The sequence below is a fragment of the Herpailurus yagouaroundi genome, unplaced genomic scaffold (assembly GCF_014898765.1).
Source record: "Herpailurus yagouaroundi ecotype Mexico unplaced genomic scaffold, PumYag 186, whole genome shotgun sequence".
NCBI classification, from domain to species: Eukaryota; Metazoa; Chordata; class Mammalia; order Carnivora; family Felidae; genus Herpailurus; species Herpailurus yagouaroundi.
In genome coordinates, this window is record NW_024412417.1 from 40,834,271 (window position 1) to 40,854,094 (window position 19,824).

The 19,824-nt window shown below is 46.2% G+C and overlaps 1 long non-coding RNA gene across 2 annotated transcripts in view; it reads right to left on the minus strand.

Moving 5' to 3' along the window:
- Positions 1-297: 297 nt before the first annotated feature.
- The window catches only part of LOC121043018 (uncharacterized), a 108,428-nt gene continuing 88,901 nt past the window's right edge, over positions 298-19,824 (minus strand). Inside the window, exons 2-6 of one of the 2 annotated variants that reach the window (XR_005796639.1) lie at positions 14,705-14,908; positions 12,584-12,710; positions 4,142-4,144; positions 1,560-1,693; positions 298-506 (exon numbers count right to left, since the gene is read on the minus strand). This is a non-coding gene — a long non-coding RNA (uncharacterized LOC121043018). Of the gene's footprint in view, positions 507-1,559; positions 1,694-4,141; positions 4,145-12,583; positions 12,711-14,704; positions 14,909-18,781; positions 19,012-19,824 lie in introns of those variants that run through there. The other variant, XR_005796640.1, reaches the window with a different exon arrangement.

The window sequence follows — 19,824 nt, forward strand, 5'->3', positions numbered from 1 at the left end:
GAAACAATGATGGGAGTGTCTGACCACAGCAAACCCCCTCCGGCCTAAGGTTCCTCCTGAGTGTAATAGACACCACCTACTCCCCCTCAGGATCCCCTCAGGCATTGGGCAATCAAAGACCCGACGACAAAATAAGTAGTAGACCATGAAATGTATGACCCACAAGGAATGATACGGTCATAGGTCACCCCTTGTGATGGAATCAAGCCAATCAGGAATGGACAATCCAGGACTAGAGTTATCAAGCCAGTAAGGGTAAAACCCCCCCCCCCCCCCCCCCCCCCCCCCCCCGGGGGCGGGCACCAGAACCTTATAAAACAAGGATCTTTGCCTGTAGTCACGGGCATTCTCTTTCAAATATCCCCTCTCTGCAAGGAGAGCTTTCATGGTATTCTTACTCTCTGATCTTACACTCTAATAAATTTCTGCCTGCTGCTCATTTGTGTCCATCTTTTCGTTCTTCGAAGCAGCGAGACCACGAATCCCGGGGATTGAGGTAAAGAATCCTGCAACATCAGCAGAGAATGAGTCACTGAACATACATCCCCTTTCCCAGTGACCGACCCGTCATCTACGCTTTTAACAAATGAATAAACGAATGAGTATAAATTTCCTACCACAGCGCATGTCGTATAGTCTGCTGTTAAAAAATCAAGTCAGTTCCCTCACCCACCAAGATAGCATCCCTCCCACCTGTTGGCTTTCATGATTTGTACATGCTGGCTCAGACTGGTGAAATGATCGTGTCAAAATTACAGAGAGACAAGCCACAACTCCTACTTCCCATCCGCCATTCCTCTGTTCCACATGGCTCCCGCTAGCTCACCCCCACACCGCTTCCAGAGTAATACAGAGCAGTTGTCCGACCTCTCCCAAAGAGATCTTCCACACCCACTGGGGTGACACTGAGCAAGATCCTTACTTCTGCCTTCCATCACCTCCCGTCTTACCATTGGCCATGGTTAATTTTATGTGTCAACTTGTCTAGGCCACGAGACCCAGATATTTGGTCAAATATTACTCTAGATGTTTCTTTAAAGGTGGTTTTAGGGGCGCCTGGGTGGCACAGTCGGTTAAGCGTCCGACTTCAGCCAGGTCACGATCTCACGGTCCGTGAGTTCGAGCCCCGCGTCGGGCTCTGGGCTGATGGCTCAGAGCCTGGAGCCTGTTTCCGATTCTGTGTCTCCCTCTCTCTCTGCCCCTCCCCCGTTCATGCTCTGTCTCTCTCTGTCCCAAAAATAAATAAACGTTGAAAAAAAAAAAATAAAGGTGGTTTTAGACTAGATTAAAATTTAAATCAGTATACTTTAGTAAGGCAGTTTATCCTCTACAACGAGGGTGGGCCTCATCTAATCTGTTGAAGGCTTGAATTAAAAAAAAAAAAAAAGATGAACCCCTCCTCCAGGAAGGAGGAACTCTACTGGCAGACAGCATCAGCCAGGTGGTCAAGCTTAAACACCAAGAGTCATAAATCAAGTCGATTGTTTGCACCCTTGACATATGATGAAAATGGCACTTACCTCTTCTTCCCCTGAAACTCATAACCCCAGTCTACTCACGAGACAAACCGGTTCCAATGGTAGGGCTTCCTCAAAACTGCTAAGGACACCAAAAAACGAGGGCAGTCTGAGGAACGGCCGAGAGGAGCGTCAGGAGACGTGACTGACTATAACGTGGTACCCTGGATAGAAGCCTGGAACAGAGAAGGGACATTAGAACCTAAGACAATCTGAATAAAATGTGGACTTGGTTGACAATAGGGCATCGATATCAATGCACTGACTACAAGCGATGTGCCAGACTGGTTTGAGATGTGAACGCAGCACCCCCTTTATCTGAGGTTCAGTTCCCCGCAGCCGACTGAGGTCCAGAAGCAGACGATCCTCCTTGTGACCCATTGTCGGAAGGTCAACGGGAGGCTAGGTCACGGCTCCTGCATCATCCCTCTCGTTCCATCTCATCACGTAGGTGTTACAGCATCATACATCCTCACAAGAATAAAGGTGAGTACAGATATTCGGAGAGAGAGAGACCATGTTCACATAACTTTGATTATAGTATATTGTTATAATTATTCTATTTTATTATTAGCTATTGTTGATCTCTTACTGTGCCTAATCTATAAACTTTATCAGTGGTGTATATGTGTGGACAGGAAAAAAACATAGTATATAGAGGGTTTGGTCCTATCTGGGGTTTCAGGCATCTCCTCAGAGTCTGGGATTGCACCCCTCGCAGGTAAGGGGGTACCACTGTGATAAGGGAAGTTATGTGTGGAGTATATGGGTGTGCTTCATACTGTCTTCTACATTTTTCTGTAAATCTAAACCAATAAAGCCTCTTTTTAAAGAATGGGAAAGTTATTAAACATCAACAAATATCAATATCTTGACCTTACTTGAATCCTGATACACACACACACACACACACACACACACACAAAGAAAGAAAACCGGGACTCAAACCACTAGTCACCTGAGACACTGTGGACGCACTCATGTTTCTTTAATTGATTTTCCCTTTTCCCATAGAACGACATTCACAGAACTTAGTTGAAGTGGGAAATTCTCTCTAGCCTTAGTCTTTCAGGACTGGGAGAGTTACCTCTCAGGAATTCATCTCCCTCCACCCTAAGGCCAGATCATAATAGTAACATTCTGAAGAAGGAAGTCAACTATCGGGATTCTGATGAGGACAGTCACTGCCCAGGTATTCTGTCACTCAAGAGCCACCTATGCTACCCAACCACACGCGGTTCACGTCTGCTCTCTAGCTCCACCTACTGGACCTTGTCTAAACCACCATGATCTATGCACATGCCCTACAACACTCAATGCTAGGCACTAAGGGCAAAGAAAAAGAATCCATTGTATCAGAGAATACTGGGATTGCAGAAGAGTTTTATGACGAATCTCTTCTTTTATTGAAAGGAAATCCAAGTGTTACATGGGTTGAGTATTACCAGGTGTGGAGCCAAATTGACCAGGGTTTGAACCCTGGTCCTGCCATTTTTTAGTAATGACGCCCAGGCAAATCACTGACTCTCTTTGGTATGGACTCCCCTCATGGGAAATGGGATAATGAAACTGCCCTCCACGGCTGTTGTTAGTTTAGTTAATTTTGGCTTGTTCCATTTTAAGTTTTGGATATGAGGGCACAGAAATTTTGGTGGATATTTCTTGGTTGATACTCAGACTTATAATTATCAATTTTTAGATCCAACCACACACACACGTGCATAAAACATGCACACACACGCTTACATGTATACATCCTTCCATTGAGAATGAAAGGACTTGAGGGAGAGCCATTGCAAGTCTGGGTCAGGTGCAGAGGCAGAAAAAAAAAGGCATGAAAAAAGCAGCTGGAACCAACAAGGTTAGCAAAAGTGAACATCGTCTCCATCCCTGGACCATATTCCATGAAACCCATTCATGTATTCATCCACTCATCCATTCAAAAAATTGTTACCTCATGCTTACTATGTACCAGACGCTGGAGAAGCATCTGGAAAGTGTCAGTCCTTGCCCTCGTTTCGCACCATTGTCAGCTTTTGACTCTGACCTTGTGCTTTCACCAAAAAGAAATTCCTAAAAGAGTGACTTTGGTTTCTCTAGTAATATCCAAGGAGATGGGTACCCAAACCTGCCCACACAGAAATCTGGTCAACTGAGAAAGTCAATATCAATGACAAAAAAGGAGTCATTGGTCTACCACTGTTGCAAGTCCGTAGTCATTAAAATTACCCACTTAGCTCCTCTCACTCCGAATCCACGTTGGCAGCAACATTGGGACCAGCCACACGGACAGAAATTTGTGGAGATTTTTTTCCCTCCTGGGAGCGGTTGTTGTGCCCAACAGATGCACACATTCTGATCTTCCTCATAGAATCATAGAATCTGCCACTGTCACACGGTAGGCAGACAATTTGATTTATACATTGTAGGAGCTCAACTGATATCTGTTGACTAAAAGACAAATGGATAAATACCAGCCTCTAGGGGACTGGTTAAATATAATTAACAAGGGATAGGTCACCTATCCGTGCACTAGTCAAATGGCGTTTCTGACTTAGAGATCCCACCTTGGATTTTGTTCACAATACCAAGACTTCACCCTTCTGTTTGTAACTGAAGCACACAGCCTCATTTTCGTATGCCCTGATACAACGTGCACAATTTATTATCCACCTTCAAAAAGTCATAGTGTAATTGTTACCTGCACGCTTACATTCCTAGATAGCCTGCAGACACGTTTTGAGAGTAGAATCCTTGCGACATTTTCATTTTCTCAAGGCAAGTCACCAAAGCTCTTTCCCTCCACTCTGGCTTTTCCCTCTAATCCCATTTATTCAGCACTTACCCAACAGGCACCTGCTGTATGCCAGGCCCTGTGCTAGACAACATGAAATGATTGATGCTGTCCCTCTTAACATCCTCTCCTCTGATTCTCTCTTTAACTCACTGCACTTCATTTGGTGTCTTTGACTTTCAAGCATATAAATGTACCTAACAGAGGAGAACATTGGGTTCTTGAGTGGCAGACTCAAAAAATGCACCCTTTTATTATGGTTCTGGACTGCTCTGTTGCATCTGATTCCATTACCTTCCTTTCTTCTAGTAATCCCTCCCTTTTCTCTACCTTCCATGACACCATTATTGTCCAGCCTTCTTCCCTTTCTTTCTGGAACTTTGAACCAACATATCCAATCGTATCTCCGTTTGAATATCCCCTCGAGCAGTATAAAGTCAATGTGGCCAAAATCAAACAGGTCATAGGGTCCATTAAAGAGGAGTACTGAGGATGACAGGATTTTCTGAGTTGGGCCCTCAGACTGGGGAGAGATGTAGATTGGTAGCATTTTCAAAGGTTTTAAAGGTGAAGGTGCTATCACTACTCCAAACCCAAGTGGCCAATGCAAGGACCTGGATGTAAAATGGAGCCCCAAACTGGAGGACACGGTAAGCAGAAGAGGGGCAAACAGCCGAGTGGGCAATGGATGGCAGTCGATATGCAGCTGCTAACGGAATAATCTTTAAACTGGTCTGTGTGAACGTATGAAGTCCATTGAAATGAGTAGTCTGGCTGCCTTCAAAGCCCATGACCTTTTAACTGCTGGAGATCTCAGAGCGGAGAAGATAATGTCATTGGGAATGATATCTATGGAACCCCAACGGAGTCATCCTTGGAATGAACCATGCAAACCCTGTGGCCAAGGGAGCTTAGGATTCTCCACGAAGAGAGAAAAGCGCATTAGTGACCACATCCACAGTCCTCTGCTCTTCCAGAAAAAGTTTAATTCGAGTCCAGACGTCTGCACAGCCACATGCTTCAGACCTACACGTGGTAGGGTCAAGGCAAGAAATTGTGGCAAGAATTGTCCTGCACGTGGGATGTTTTTCCTTTAGGGGAGGGAGGGAGGGAGGGAGAGAGAGAGAGAGAGAGAGAGAGAGAGAGAGAGAGAGAGAGAGTCACACAACTGTGAAAGGTTAATTAGTATTTAAACACACAATTGTGTTTTCTATTTGGTCTGACTGGGAAAATAAATTATGTTTTTCAAAGCACAGGCTTGCAAGCTATAATTGAAAATGGGCACGGGGAGTACAGCTCAGTCAGTGTGGCAGAAAACAAGAGAAATCAAACGGAGGCGAGCAGGGGTGCCTCCCTCCCCCTGCCTGGGGCTGAATCAGAAAGAGAGGAAGGGGATGCAGCTCGAGGACCAGAGGGAGTTGCCTTCTTACCCTGCCCCTATCCCTGCTTCTTCACCTTAGTAAACTCGGGCGGCTTAATTTGCTTTGCTGAACTCCTGGGTTCTCATTTGTAAAATGAAGCTGATCGTACTTTTTCTCAGCGTGTTTTTGAGGATAATGAGATAACGTTTGGGAGAAGGGCCAGTAGAGTGTCTGGCACAAAACAGGTGTTCAATAAATGCCTGTCCTCAATAAATGTTTATTCGGTCCACTTTAATCTCTCTCTTCTCTGAACATCTATGATATTTCTAGAAAAGCCAAGAAAACAGCCCTTAATGAGATAGCGTCCTCCACTGTGTTCTAATTGTATCATGTTTAGATTGTCAATTCAATCCACTTTCATTTCATTTACTTCAATTAAGGAACATTTGTTAAGAGTGTTCTGAGCACAATACCAGGGAATACAAAGATACAAATAAGATCCAGTACGTGCCCTCCAGAAGCTTCAAGCACATTGAGAGAAATAAGAAACATCGGCGAGGGGCCTCCGATCAGGATTCGGACACCTACTGTTGAGGAGCAGAGAGCTCCCACAAGGGTGGTCATGTCCATTATCATACGTGATTTTTCTAGTAACCTCGCGGACTTTACATGAGGAAGTTGAGGCTCAGAGAAGGTAACTGACTTGTCCAAAGTTGCTCAGTACAGACAGACGAGAGAATGGGGCTTGAATCCACATCTGCTCCCCCAAGCCAGCTCCGTGCTCTGGTCTCCCCAGGGCCCCCTGCCCCACATCTGCCTGGCCCAGGCCACGGCCTACCTTCCAGTCTTCAGCTGTGCCTGAGTGTTAAAGCTAAGCTATTTCCCACCCTCATGTTAAGCCCAGGGGGAAAGACCCGTGTCAGATGTCAGGCTAATTGCTAAGGACTATGAGTAGAATCCGATTTCTCATCAAGAAGACTTTCTTTCTGGATGAGCAGCAAGGCCTTATTTATGGTTTATAGGCATCACCTATTCTTAGAAAGAAAACCTGAAGTGGCTCTCAGCACTGCCACAAATAACCACAGTTATTGTGGGAACACATTTCAATTTAAGTGAATAAATCCAGGGGCGCCTGGGTGGCTCAGTCGGTTGGGCATCCGACTTCAGCTCAGGTAATGATCTCACGGTCCGTGAGTTTGAGCCCCGCGTCGGGCTCTGTGCTGACAGCTCAGAGCCTGGAGCCTGCTTCCGATTCTGTGTCTCCCTCTCTCTCTCTCTGCCCCTCCCCTGCTCATGCTCTGTCTCTCTCTCTCTCTCTCTCTCTCTCTGTCAAAAATAAATAAACATCAAAAAACTTGTAAATGAATCAATCCATATGGAAAGAGCCTTTTCTGTCTTGTCCTTCTCTGTCACCAGTGCCTAGAAAGGAGGGCTTTCCGTGGATCAGGTCCATCATTGGTATTTTATATAGTTACTATGTGATATGACTATTTCGATTCTTTGTGCTGTTAATCTTTATTTCCAATATTCACGTTCAACTCATCATTTTTTCCAAGTTCTAAATGTATTCTTTATCTCAACCATTCTCATGAGGCACAAATTATCTCAAACACTTATTACTTACCCTTGTATTTTCCTTCTTGTCATTTTCAATTTTACCAGTTTTAAAACAAGATAGAAGTTACCATTAATTTCTTACAATTAACTGTCAAATAGATTTGGCAACCTATTTTACGAGCGCTCCCCTTTGGTTTCCCCATCCCTACCCATCCTCCTGCAGATTTTGCTTTCCCATGAGGGCCAATGGTTAGTAAATTTTTGCTGTGTCTGCAAGTCCTTCCTTTCCTCCCATGAGATGATTGTTCTGTTGAGTACAGACCTCCGGGTTGCCGTATGAAGTGCTCAAAAGCTGATAGCTATTAGTTATTATTATTTGCACTAGATTGTCAATAGTTGTTCCTTAGCACCTTTGAGATGACACCCACTCTTTCCTGGCACCTGTTGGCAGGAGGACATATCTGTCGTAAGCCTAATTGCCATTGCTTTGTCGGTAACCTGTCTTTTCTCCGATGACTTTTAACACAACCTAGTTTTAACTTTGATGCTTTGAAGTGTCTCTCTTGAAAGTCTAGTCAGTAGGAGGATGGGGGTTGCCTGAAATCACCCTTTGGGCATTTGCTTTGTCCCTTCCCATCTATGGGGTCCTGAGGGGCATGTCCCCAGCACTCCTGTCCGGGGGCCCGCAGTCATCAAAGTCTGGTCTCAGTTCCCCACATCCCCTGCCTGTCCCCCTTACCGTGCACCCCCGCCCTCAGCTGTACTGAGGGATCCACCACCCCACCTGTGAGGGCACCATTCCTCATTTTTTCACAGTCTGATCTCTAAGCTGGGAGGCCTTACGGTGATGGTTGATTTTATGTGTCACCTTGGGCTCCGGACATTTGGTTAAACATGATTCTGGGTGTGTCTGTGAGGGCATTGGGGATGAGATTAACATTTGAGTTGGTAGATTGAGTAAACAGATTGCCCTCCCTAAGGTGGGGGGGGGGGCCTCACCCAATCAGTCGAAGACCTGAATAGAACAAAAAAGACTGAGCTTCTCATGAGTAAGAGGGAATCCCTGCTTTACTGCATTTTGCTGGGACATGGATCCTTTCCTGCCTTTGGACTTGAATCTGAAACATGGGCTCTTCCTGAGTCTCAAGCCTACTGGCTTTCAGACTAGAACTTACACCCTTGGCCCATCCGGGTCTTCAGCTTGCTACCTGCAGATCTGGGGACTTTTTATCTTCCATAATCAAATGAGCCAGTTCCTTACAATAAATCTTTTTCTCTCTCTCTCCCTCCCCCCTCTTTTCCATCTTAGTGGTGCTGCTTCTCTGGAGAATCCTGACTAATACACTTATCCCTTTTGCTTCTCTGTCGGGAAGACTGTACGAGGGCCTCCCTGCCCGCACCTCCTAGTACTCGTGCCCGCGTATCGTTCTTTCTCCTTGTGTGTGGGCAGGGCTTGTCTGTCGCACTAACAGATATGGCAAAGGCATCGGTACGTCCTTCCCGTGATAACATTACATTATATAATCATATAAGCCGCTTTAATGTATTGATTCACCTAGGATCTATGATCAGAAATGATTCCTTTGAGACTCTTAAATATGGAGAACAAGAGAGGGCTCCTGGAGGGGTTGTGGCAGGGGGGATGGGCTAAATGGGGAAGGGGCATTCAGAAATCTACTCCCGAAATCATTGTTGCACTCTATGCTAACTAACTTGGATGTAAATTAAAAAATAAAGAAAAAAGAAAAAAAGAAATGATCCTATGACAAATGACATAGTAACTACTCAATAAAAAGTTATTTTCTGAGAGAATAAATGTATTGCATGCCTCTGTCTTATCAACCCGTGACAATGTATTGTTCAAGGCATATCCCTCTTGGCACGTATGGGTGTGTGTGATTAAGGGCTATAAAATCTAGCCCAAAGCTCCATCTACACCACTTTGCTATTAACAGACGCCGGCTTCCCTTGTGATTCTGGAAGAAGTATCTGGGGCTCTGCGCCTACATAAAGATTGCACAGTCCAAGCCTGCAGGGTATGGGCCTCTTTCAGGGGGAGCACTCTACCCTTCCTGGTTGACAGAAAGTCTGTAGCCCCAGCAACTGTCCTATGGGGACCTCCTTTGATGAAGGAGTGAAACTCGAGTTGTAGCTAAACAAAGAGGAACAGTGTGTGTGCCTTCGTGCTAGTTAACTCTCTGTATCCTGTGGGAGAAAAGGGAGACCGGGAACCCTCTTGCCCGGGGCTCGTTCTGCCGTGTGATGTGTGAATTATCACCGATCACAGCTGTGCACGGACTTGTTAGAAAGACTAAGGACTTGGGATGCAGATTGATTGGGATTTATATCCCAGTTTACCTCTGACAAACTGAGCTCTTGGGCTATGCGTGTAACAATTCCCCTCTGCTTTGGCTTCTTTACCTGTTCACTGGGGATGACCGCAGCTCCCTTTCTGGGTTGGTGGGAGGGTTAGAACACAGTGTCAAGCTCCATCATGACTGGTTATTGCTGCTATGACCACTCCCCTGTCATTGCAAGGCTGCTGCAAGCCGTAATGACTATTGACCGCCAATCTTTGTTCCCCTATTTCCAGTTTCTCCTCCCTCCTACTTGGTGCTACCAGATTCGTACGGTTCCATTTCAATAGTGTGGTTCCTCTGCTCACAGATATTCCCTGGCCCCCTATTGACTACTCGGTTGTATTCAGAAGCTCTGGCATAACGCACAAGCCCATCTGTCTGGGAGATCCGTCCTCCACGAGGCTCTTCCTAGCCCTCCGGGGAAGGAGGTGTTGGATGCTGTGGTACATGATGCAGACGTCAGGGGTCTTGCTGGCTGAGTGCCCAGCTGGGTACCTTTGGGGGAATTTCTCTTTGCTTTGGGAGCAAATACATGCAACCACTGGCCGAGGTGGGGGGACCCAAACCCTGCCTTTTCGCCTAAGTATATGATGTCCCCAAAGGCCTCTCCCAGCCTCAGCGCTTCTCATGAAGCCAGCTGAGATCTCTGTTTTAACTCTCAGGCCAACCTCACCCTCTGCCCAATTCTGGGGACTGAAGGATGCAAAGACAGGGAAGACTACCTTCTGCGACAGGAAGGCCAAGTAGTCTTGCGTCCACAGAATGCCCCTGCTCCACGCTTTCCAAAGCCCTAGGGAGCACCTTAAGATGCAGGAGGTTGACTCTGTGTCTGGGAGGCTCTAAGACGAGCACTGGCCAAGGCAACACTGTGCCAGCAAGGAGTTAGAGCCGCACCTCACTGGCTCCCCGCCCCCTCCCCCATTCCCGGAGGGCTACTCTGTCGTATCTGTCCATACCTGGCCCTAGTCCTACTCACCTGGTCCACTTGTGCTCTTGCCCTGGTGACTGTGCCCACCTTGTGCCAGCCCTGATGCCCGTCCTGCAACACTTCTGTCTTCCTCACCCAACCTCTGAACAGACCTTTGCTCTGGACTTTGTTTGGCCAGCCCGGCTCCTCTCCCTGTCTGCCTACCGGCCCCAGAACGCAGGCTGTGAAGGCCTGTGAGGCTCACAAAGCTGCCTTATTGTATAACAGCTTCCCAGTCTGAATTTCAAGCTTCAGACCCGTAAGTCCAGCTGACGACCTGATGTCTCCACCTGGGGACCCTCAGAGGGACACCTGCGATTCACTGTGTTCCGGTGCTGTGTTTTCTCCAAGTTTTTTTCCTTCAGCTGTGTTTTGCATGTCACTTGGGGTGATTTTATTCGGTAAATTAAATGCCTGAAAGATGTCATAAAAGTCTGCATTTAGAGGTACGCTGTCTGTTTTTTTCATCTAGTACACTCTGAGCGTCCATTCTGCACCAGACTCTGCAGAAGGAAAGGGCAGACCTGTCCCATGGAGGAGTCAGAGGCTGATGACGAGATCACAAGGTAAGCAGTCACATTGCCCAGGACTGAATCCCGTGTATTTTCCTAATTTCTTCTTGCTCCTTCTCTGTCTGCACCACACGTACGACTCTCAGGTCCTATAGTGCAGACCGGCTTTTGAAGTTCACATGCATTCCCTGTCTCCAGACCCTTTCCCACCACCCTGACAGGATCCCATGAGGGCAGGGCAAATTCTAAGCTGCTCAGCCATGCTTGGAAGGTCCTTTCCCCCTTGTCTTCCCTTCCTGCCTCCTTTGCACATAAAACTCAACATTACTGAACTATGTCACTTCACAAAACATGCTAGACTCATTTATACCTGTGCCCTTTCTGGAATATCATTCTCTCTGCGTGAGTAGTCTCCCTGACGTGACCACTGGGCAAAGTCCTCTCTTTCCTTTCAGCTTGAGGTTAAGCATCTGTGAAGTTTTCTGGAACCTTCTAATTGGCTGCACTGCTCCTTTAGTCTTTGCTTAATCTTGCACACCTCCCTACTGCCCAGGTATTGCCAGACCCTCATGCACACTTGTGTCTCTAAACAGACTCCAAGCTCCCTAGGCACCCCACTGATAGACTGACCATACAAACAAATACATAAATAAAAAACTCTGATCTAAAACTCACAGCAACACATTACCTACAATAAAGCCCAGAAAGCCAGCCTGCCGTTAGTCAGACTGGTAGGAAGTCAAACCGCTATCTTTAGTAACAATCCAGGAAGCTAAACAGTAACCCCTTTGACAATTGGCCCCAGACAGTGAGCACTTGATTAATAACAGCTTCCCTAATTTTAGTCCTTGATTCCAATTGGAACCAACCAGAGAAAGCCAAATATGCGTCAGTAACCCATCACGAAGGATGGCCGCCTCTAGCAGCCCACCTGTGGCTCCCCCTGCCAACGGCTCCAATCAGGGCTCCCCTTACGCCCTCCCTTCTTTCTACTCCAAAGCTTTGCCACCCATCTGCCTGACTTGGCGTCTCTGCAGAATGCAACCTTTGCTTGTTCTTACTTGGCTGATCTTTGTTTATTCCCATGCAGCACACTGAAGGTGTTCCATGGAAAGACCACCGAAATTGTCCCTGGCACATCAGAAGACGGAAAATGACAGGGTGCGCCCCCCTCTCTTTCTGAGGCAAAAGCTGCGTGAAGCCAGTACACCAGTTTTGTGCATGTTCTGTGAGGTACCCGCAGCTTTGTCTCCTGTGCCTTCTGCGGTCAGAACCCCAGCCTCCACCTGCTGCTTCATTGCTATAGGACCCTAAGAAATTCAGGATTATTTTACCCTTCATTTGTTTTTCAGACTTAGGCCAAAGTCCGCTGCCCACAATGTAGCTTTTGTTCTTTCAAATAACTCGGGAGTAGTTCAGTTTTCACAGTTAAATGAATATGAGCCTTTGAAATACATATAACATAAATGGGATGGACGTTTCGCCCATCGGATTTGGCAGCTTCACAAAACTGACCTGAACCTTCTCGTGACTCTTGGATTCCAGTTTCCAGCTTGAGGCGGGGAACGGCAGACTCACCGATGTATTTAATACTCATGAGAACCGCTGGAAGGCTGGGAAGGTAGCCTAAAGAGAAAGGTTCCTGTGAAGAAAGAGGAGGTGAAAAGGGGACTCTTTCTGCCCTCTGGAACTTAACATGCCAAGAGAGATTGAATTTGAGTTTGGAGCTAGTCTGCATTTCCTCATGGGATTCTTGCATCTGGGTTGTGGACCCAATAAAATGGAGACTTCTTGACCAGGTACCAAAGCTTTCCGAACTGTGGCCCCCATGGGACACTCCATCTCAGCGTCAGCTTCTTGCTGGAAGCCTTTGGCAAGTCAGCGATTCTCTCTGCATCTATGTTCTCCTTTTATAGTGGAAACACAGGGTTGTTTTGAGAATCAAAAGAAATAACTTTCATGAGCATTTGCAGATTGTCAAGTCTTAAAAACATTGCTATAGTTATTATTATTGTTATAAGAATTCAATGATACATGTTAAAATGAGTTTCTTGGTTGAATGGTTAAATATTGTAAAAATTACTTAAGAGACATGTAGAGCCTCTTTGAGTAGGTTATAAAATCAGACAACTGGGAAGACCTGCCATGGTGATTAAAGTTCCACCGTGAACCGTGGCTTTATGGCACGTATCAGCACCTTGGTGCTGAGAACAGTGCCTGTATCAGTTCTGTGGATATATAGAGTCTAAAGAAGGGTTCAGGGTCCTCCAGTTTGATCCTGGTGATTCAGAGATGGCAAAATAGAGCTCCCAAGGAAGCTGGTTTGCCCAAGGCTATTCAACTACGGAAAACTGAAGTGGAACCTACAATAATAACACAGGGCCATTGAGTTATACATCCAAAACTAATGCATCATTGTCTGTCAACTATACTCAAATTTATTTATTTAATAAGTTTTTATGTTATTTATTTTGAGATAGAGAGAGTGGGCACAAGCAGGGGAGGGGCAGATTGAGAGGGAGAGAGCATCCCAAGCAGGCTCCGTGCCGACACGGGGCTTGAACTCACAAACCATGAGATCATGATCTGAGCCAAAACCAAGAGTCAGACGCCTAACCGACTGAGCCACCCAGGCTCAGCCCCTCAACTGGATTCCAATTTTTTTTAAGAAAAGTAAGTGATACTCTTAAAAAAACATCCTGATCATAAAAGGTAAAGACCAAAAACTGTTAGCAATTGAAAAATACTAAGGAGACACAACAACTAAATGCAGTATGGGATTCTGGATTGAATCCTAGAGCAGAAAAAGGGACCCTCATGGAAACACTGATGAAATCTGAATAAGGTGTGTCATTTAGTTACCAGAAGGCCCCAGTGTCAATTTTCTACTTTTGATCATTGTACTATGGCAATGGAAGACGTCATCATTGGGGAAGCTGGGTCAAGGATATGCAGGAATTCTACTTTCTCATGACTTTTTTGTAAGTCCCAAACTATTTCCAAATAAAAAAAAAGTGTCGATCTGTTTTCTTTTGAAAGAGTAATAAAACAGGCCTGTGCGGCTTCCAGTAAAGATCCAGGCCATGCACTCTCCCACTCAGGCTTCAGAAACACTCAGCGATGGACAGGACCTACCTCGCCATAGTGTCTCAAGTACTTATTTTTCAAACCAGGCTCTAAAGATAGGTTGCGGAGGTTCTTAAACACAAAGCAAAACAAACCTATTAGAGTTATTTTCCCTCATCAAACAATGGTGATTTCAACGCTGTAGGGCCCCTTTCATTGTTTTTATCTGTTTTATATGTCGGGGTGCTGTTAAAGATTTTCTTTGAAGCCAAGGGTTCAGCTGCTGAAAATGCTTGAAAACCACATACCTGGAGGAAAAATCAAACGCTGAAGGCGCAAGGGGCAAAGCTTCCCACGGGCGAGTCAGTGTGAATGTGTGGAACCACGGGTGTATTAGGACAGGGGCAGAGGAAACGAAGGTTCATTCATTAAATATTTTCCAAGCTCCAATATGTAGACGTGACACCCATAGAAAGTGGACTTTCTGGTGATCGGAGTTCACCGGCAAGTCTTTGTCACTCTCTGTGACTAAAAATATCTCTGGGGGCGGGGACAGCTGTCCTTGCTTACCTGAATCATCTCCACTGTGCCTGGGACTCCAGGGGGACAGATTGCTTCCCCCCTCGGGGGGTGGCTGTGAGCACAGGTTCCCAGGGAACGTGTCTCCACGTTCCCAGGGATGATGTGGCTGAGGTCCTCAAATGAGGAAACATGTCAGGGAGGATTTTATTTCATGTATTTCACTTTACTTTGCTATTTTGAAGGGCTTCATATCTTAGAAAGAGAAAAGACAGAGTTGTGGGTAATTCCAGTGAGTTGGTCTGCAAAATATTTCCTATGAGAAGGGCTCCAGATAGTGCTTTGTAGACTGCCCCATCCCTTGACCTAGAGTAAAAATACCTTTGATATCATGCTCCAGTGTGCACATATGTGTTTACACAAATGCATTAAAAGATATATAAAATTGAACAAAATATATTACACAGTACTTACCCTTAGTGCTTGCCATGTACTCATTTTCTATTCTATTCTATTCCATTCCATTCCATTCCATTCCATTTTAGCCATTCTATACTCTTTTGTTTCCAAAAAAAATTGGAAAGTAACTATAACTTGACCCACGAATATATTTCGTAATTTTAAAATTGATGTAGGGACAGCATCAGGAAGGTATGGGCTAGAGGACTTATCTTAAAGCGGGCTTTGCATTGCATGTGACAGTAGATTATGAAAATGTCAACTCACCATATCAGTGAAGGGGACAGGTGGCAATTTTACTGCCCCCCCCCCCACATCGGCTCCAAGTCTCCCCTTGGGGTAGCCAATGATGCTGGTGGAGTTTCAGCTCTTATTGATTGACAAACATCCAGCTCCCTGGCGTGTTCCGAGAACAGTGTGACTAGACAGGGTGAGACGTCACATCCTGTGTTAGGCAGAACTGGGCACCGAGGAGAACAGGTAGCTTGGAGAAGTTGAGCAGGCTTTGTACGTGGGCTCCCGAGAACTGGTCAAGGACAGAGTGTGGGTACCCAGGGAGACGAACTTGAGGGTGCACGAGGCTGCACCGTATTACAGTCCATCACAGCCCTCAGGGGCTGAGCGCCCAGGGAGCCAGTCAGCAAGCTGGAGGAGAGCGAAAGCAGGGAGCCTCACTGCCAGGAAAGCTTTGTTGATTTTAAATGCACATTCCCTGCCTTTTATGACAGTCGTCTACCTGCAGATTGATAATATTAGCTGAGTGTTTGTAGAAGTTGTTAGACCTAAGTGCTTTACATATAAGGACTTATTTAATCCTCATAATAACCCTAGGAGGCTTGATTTATTATAACCATCCCCGTTTTGCAAGCAAGGAAACCAAGGACAGGAGAGGTTAAGTACATCGTCCAAGATCCCGCTCCAGATTTGGTCTCGTCCATCTGGCTCGAGATCCTGCCGCTGATCTCTGATCTGCCTTGCCCCCTGCGGGGCAGCCATGCTCTCGGCATGCGGGCTGACGTGGGTCAAGGAAAGACCCACGGAGAAGAAGATAGACTCACCATTTCCAATGATCGTTCTCTCAGAGCATCAAGTGTGAAGCGGGGATTGATAACCTACCGAGCTGCAGAGATACAGGGCCGGCATGATCCCAGAAGGCCATCTAAATCCCTCCAGGAACCTTGCGATTTATCCTATAGGTTGGAGATTTCTGGAACACTGGTTCTGAAGGACAGGATCAAATAAGTTTTGAGGAAGTTAGAGTTAGAAGAATCAAGCAAGCTCCTCCTACGTGGGATTAGTTAATACTTGGGGAGGAGAAGCATAGCCCCCGTAGTTGTCTGACCACCCAGTATGTTTTGCCCTGAGCATCCCCCCTAGGTTTGGGCAGTACTCAGTGAGAAAAATAGCGTGCTGTTGCGAGGTTTAAAGCAGGGGTGGGGATAGGGTCAGCATTTTAGGAAGACTATTCTGGACTCAGAGTTTAAAATGGATAGAGGGACATGGGAGGCTAGTGAGAATATACAGATGGCTCTAGGAAGCCTGGGTAGGGGGCAAAGAGACAAGCCCGGGGCACTTGTAGTGGACCGTGAGGTCAGGTATGTTAAAGCAACATTTAGGGGGAACAACTGGTGGGACTTTCACACTGATTGGATATGGAGTGTGAAGGAGAGGAGTGGACACAGGTGACTCCCATATTTTTTTTTTTTTACTTAGGTGCCACCTGAGTTAGACGGCAGTGGGAGAGGAGATGGGGTGAAGGAACGAAGAGTCTCAGGCACACATGGAGTGTCAGGTGCTAATGGAAGATTGAGTCGGAGAAGCCCAGCAGGGAGGTGGATCTATAAGGGGCTCTAAGTGAAGGACCCAGGTCAGGCAGGAGAATCACACTTGGCCTGAATTGGCATACTAGTCGCAATCAGACTCACAAAACAAGACTCATCCTCCAGAAGAGGGTATGGGCAAGCAGAGGGCTAAGAAATGGATCCTGTGAATCACCCATCTTTAGTGGATGATCAGAGAAACATGAGTCCAGGAGAAAGAATGCTCAGAGATGCGGATCCGGCTAGGAGAGGAACGGGGATTAAAATATATGAACTGGGAAGCCGTGAGCTCTTTAGGGTTCACTCCACTGTCCACCCACCTCCAGACTGGGTTCCCGAAACTCTCAGAGTGGGAGAATCTGTGGTTAAGAAAACATGTAAAATTGAGCTGGAGGGGCAAGGTCATGGGTCAAATTCTGACATCACCAGAGATCCTATTTTAGCATTTCTTTTTTTTTTTTTTTTAATTTTTTTTTCAACGTTTATTTATTTTTGGGACAGAGAGAGACAGAGCATGAACGGCGGAGGGGCAGAGAGAGAGGGAGACACAGAATCGGAAACAGGCTCCAGGCTCTGAGCTATCAGCCCAGAGCCCGAAGCGGGGCTCGAACTCCCGGACCGCGAGATCGTGACCAGGCTGAAGTCAGACGCTTAACCAACTGCGCCACCCAGGCGCCCCTATTTTAGCATTTCTAATGAAACAGCACGTTATGTCCAACAATTTGCATCTTGCATTAGTGACCAAATAGTTAACCTATCGACTGCGTTTTTGTGTCTCATGCACAATACCTGGAACTTTCAAACATTGAGTGACATCAGTGATATCATCCACTACTTAAAATAACCCTAGGGGGAAAACACTATGTTTATTTTCCAGATGAAACGCACAGGCACATGCACGTGCAGGCACGCACACACATGCATGCACACACATGAATGCATGCATGTGAACACACAGGCACATATGCACGTACACACATGCACGCATGAATGCACACACATACATAGGCACACACACACGCACACACTCCAGGCTTGGAGTAGTTAAGTGCTGCTCCAGTCGTCAGCGGCAGGGCCAGAATTCTCACATGGATTTGTCTACACCCAGAACCTGGGCCGGTGGCCACGACGCTGTGCAATATCAAATCCACTGGGTTGTAAATATCTAGTGAGAATCTTCTCTGTCACTAGACGCTCTTCAGGTTGTATCTCTCAAAGAGTCTCGGCAAGATGCTTACGCATTCTGCTCACTCAGTGCACACACACACACCCAGAACTAAGCTTTAGCGGAGCACCTGGGTGGCTCAATCTGTGATCATCTGACTCTTGATCTCGGCTCACATCGTGATACCAGGGTCATGGGATTGAGCCCCGTGTCAGGCTCTGCACTGAGCATGATCCTGCTTAAGATTCTCCCTCTCCCTTTGTCCCTCTCCTCCACGCGCGCTCTCTCTCTCAAAAAACAAACAAAAAAGCCCCTAAGCTTTAGTGCCTAACTGCTGAACACCATTTGAGCTCCACCATTTAAGGATTCTGTCTTTCCTCCTAAGATACCTTGAGGAATACCTTGACATTTGCATACACTCAATCAGAAATGCTTAGGTAAGTAGAAGCAACCTGTATAGGCTACAATTACGTGGCAGTATTGGAGGGTGGGGAAGGACTGTAATATATTCTAATTTTCGAACATAATCATTTACATGCATTGTGAGAAGGAAACAAATCGAGATGTAGCACCCGAAGGTGAGGCTAATCATAGTTTGCAGCCGTTGTTGTCCTAGAAACAGAGCACGTGGATTACGGCCTCTTTTCCTTACGTGGACAGTGTCTGAAGGCAGAAAAGACAAACCTCTTCCTCGTGCTTGTCTTGGCGGCATTCTCTCTCTCATCTCTGTTCAGGTTGATAAGAAAGTACGGAGCAGGCAGGCCCCTTGACTTCATTCTTTGAGAACGAGAGAAAACACCGTATCCCCTTACGACGTCTGTCAGCTTGAAAGAGCTCTGAATCACGGCACAACGGCATTTTATATTTAGCAATTCATTTCCCGTTCAGATCAAGGTGACAAATCATATGAAAATAGCTCCTCGTGACTCACATCAGCTTTTTTTTAAGACTTTGGTAACAGAGGTTGACAAATGATTATCAGCCCAGCATGGAGAGCGGTTGTCTTGGCCATTAACAAGATCCACGGTCCTCACCTGCTTCAGGATGTGATCGTTCCTGCTTTCCTTTGGCTTACCACCCACAGGGAGGGGACAGGCCGTGTTCCAGATCTCACAGAGCACTCGTGAGCCACACTGAAAGGTGGCTTCTTAATTTTGCCACACCCAGAAATCTTAGCGCCTATCTGAGGCGTAAGACAAAGGCACAGCATGTGTGAAGAGTTTAGCAATATTACAATTTGTATAATGAAAGGTGCAAAAAGCTGAAAAGCTGCTAATCATTCAGAAGGGTCAGAATCACCTCATTCTTGTTTCCTGTCACTAGAGCCTGGAGCTTTTCTGTCCCTGTCCTACTCAGAATCAGCACCTTCCGGTTGGTTGTGCCCAAACTAACCTCTGTTTAATTAATTAACTCTTTTTTTTTTTTTTTTTTTTCCAACCGGAAGCCATGCTGTCTGAAGACAGCATCTTAGGCACTGGGGTGTGAGGCTGGAGGAAGTCTGGTCCCTGGTTGGGAAGGGGCCCACGGCCCTGGAGAAATCGACAATATAACTATTATATTTTGATTCCATGTAGAGGTAGGCGTGTGGGACCACAAAAAGAGCCTGAACAATTTTGTGCATAGGTAGGTCTAATCTGATTTCAGAGAGGGGCAGACGTTTGGCGTGAGATATGGCACAGGAGTTAAAGCTCACTGGGAGCCAGTAAGACCTGGGCTTGGGTCTTAGG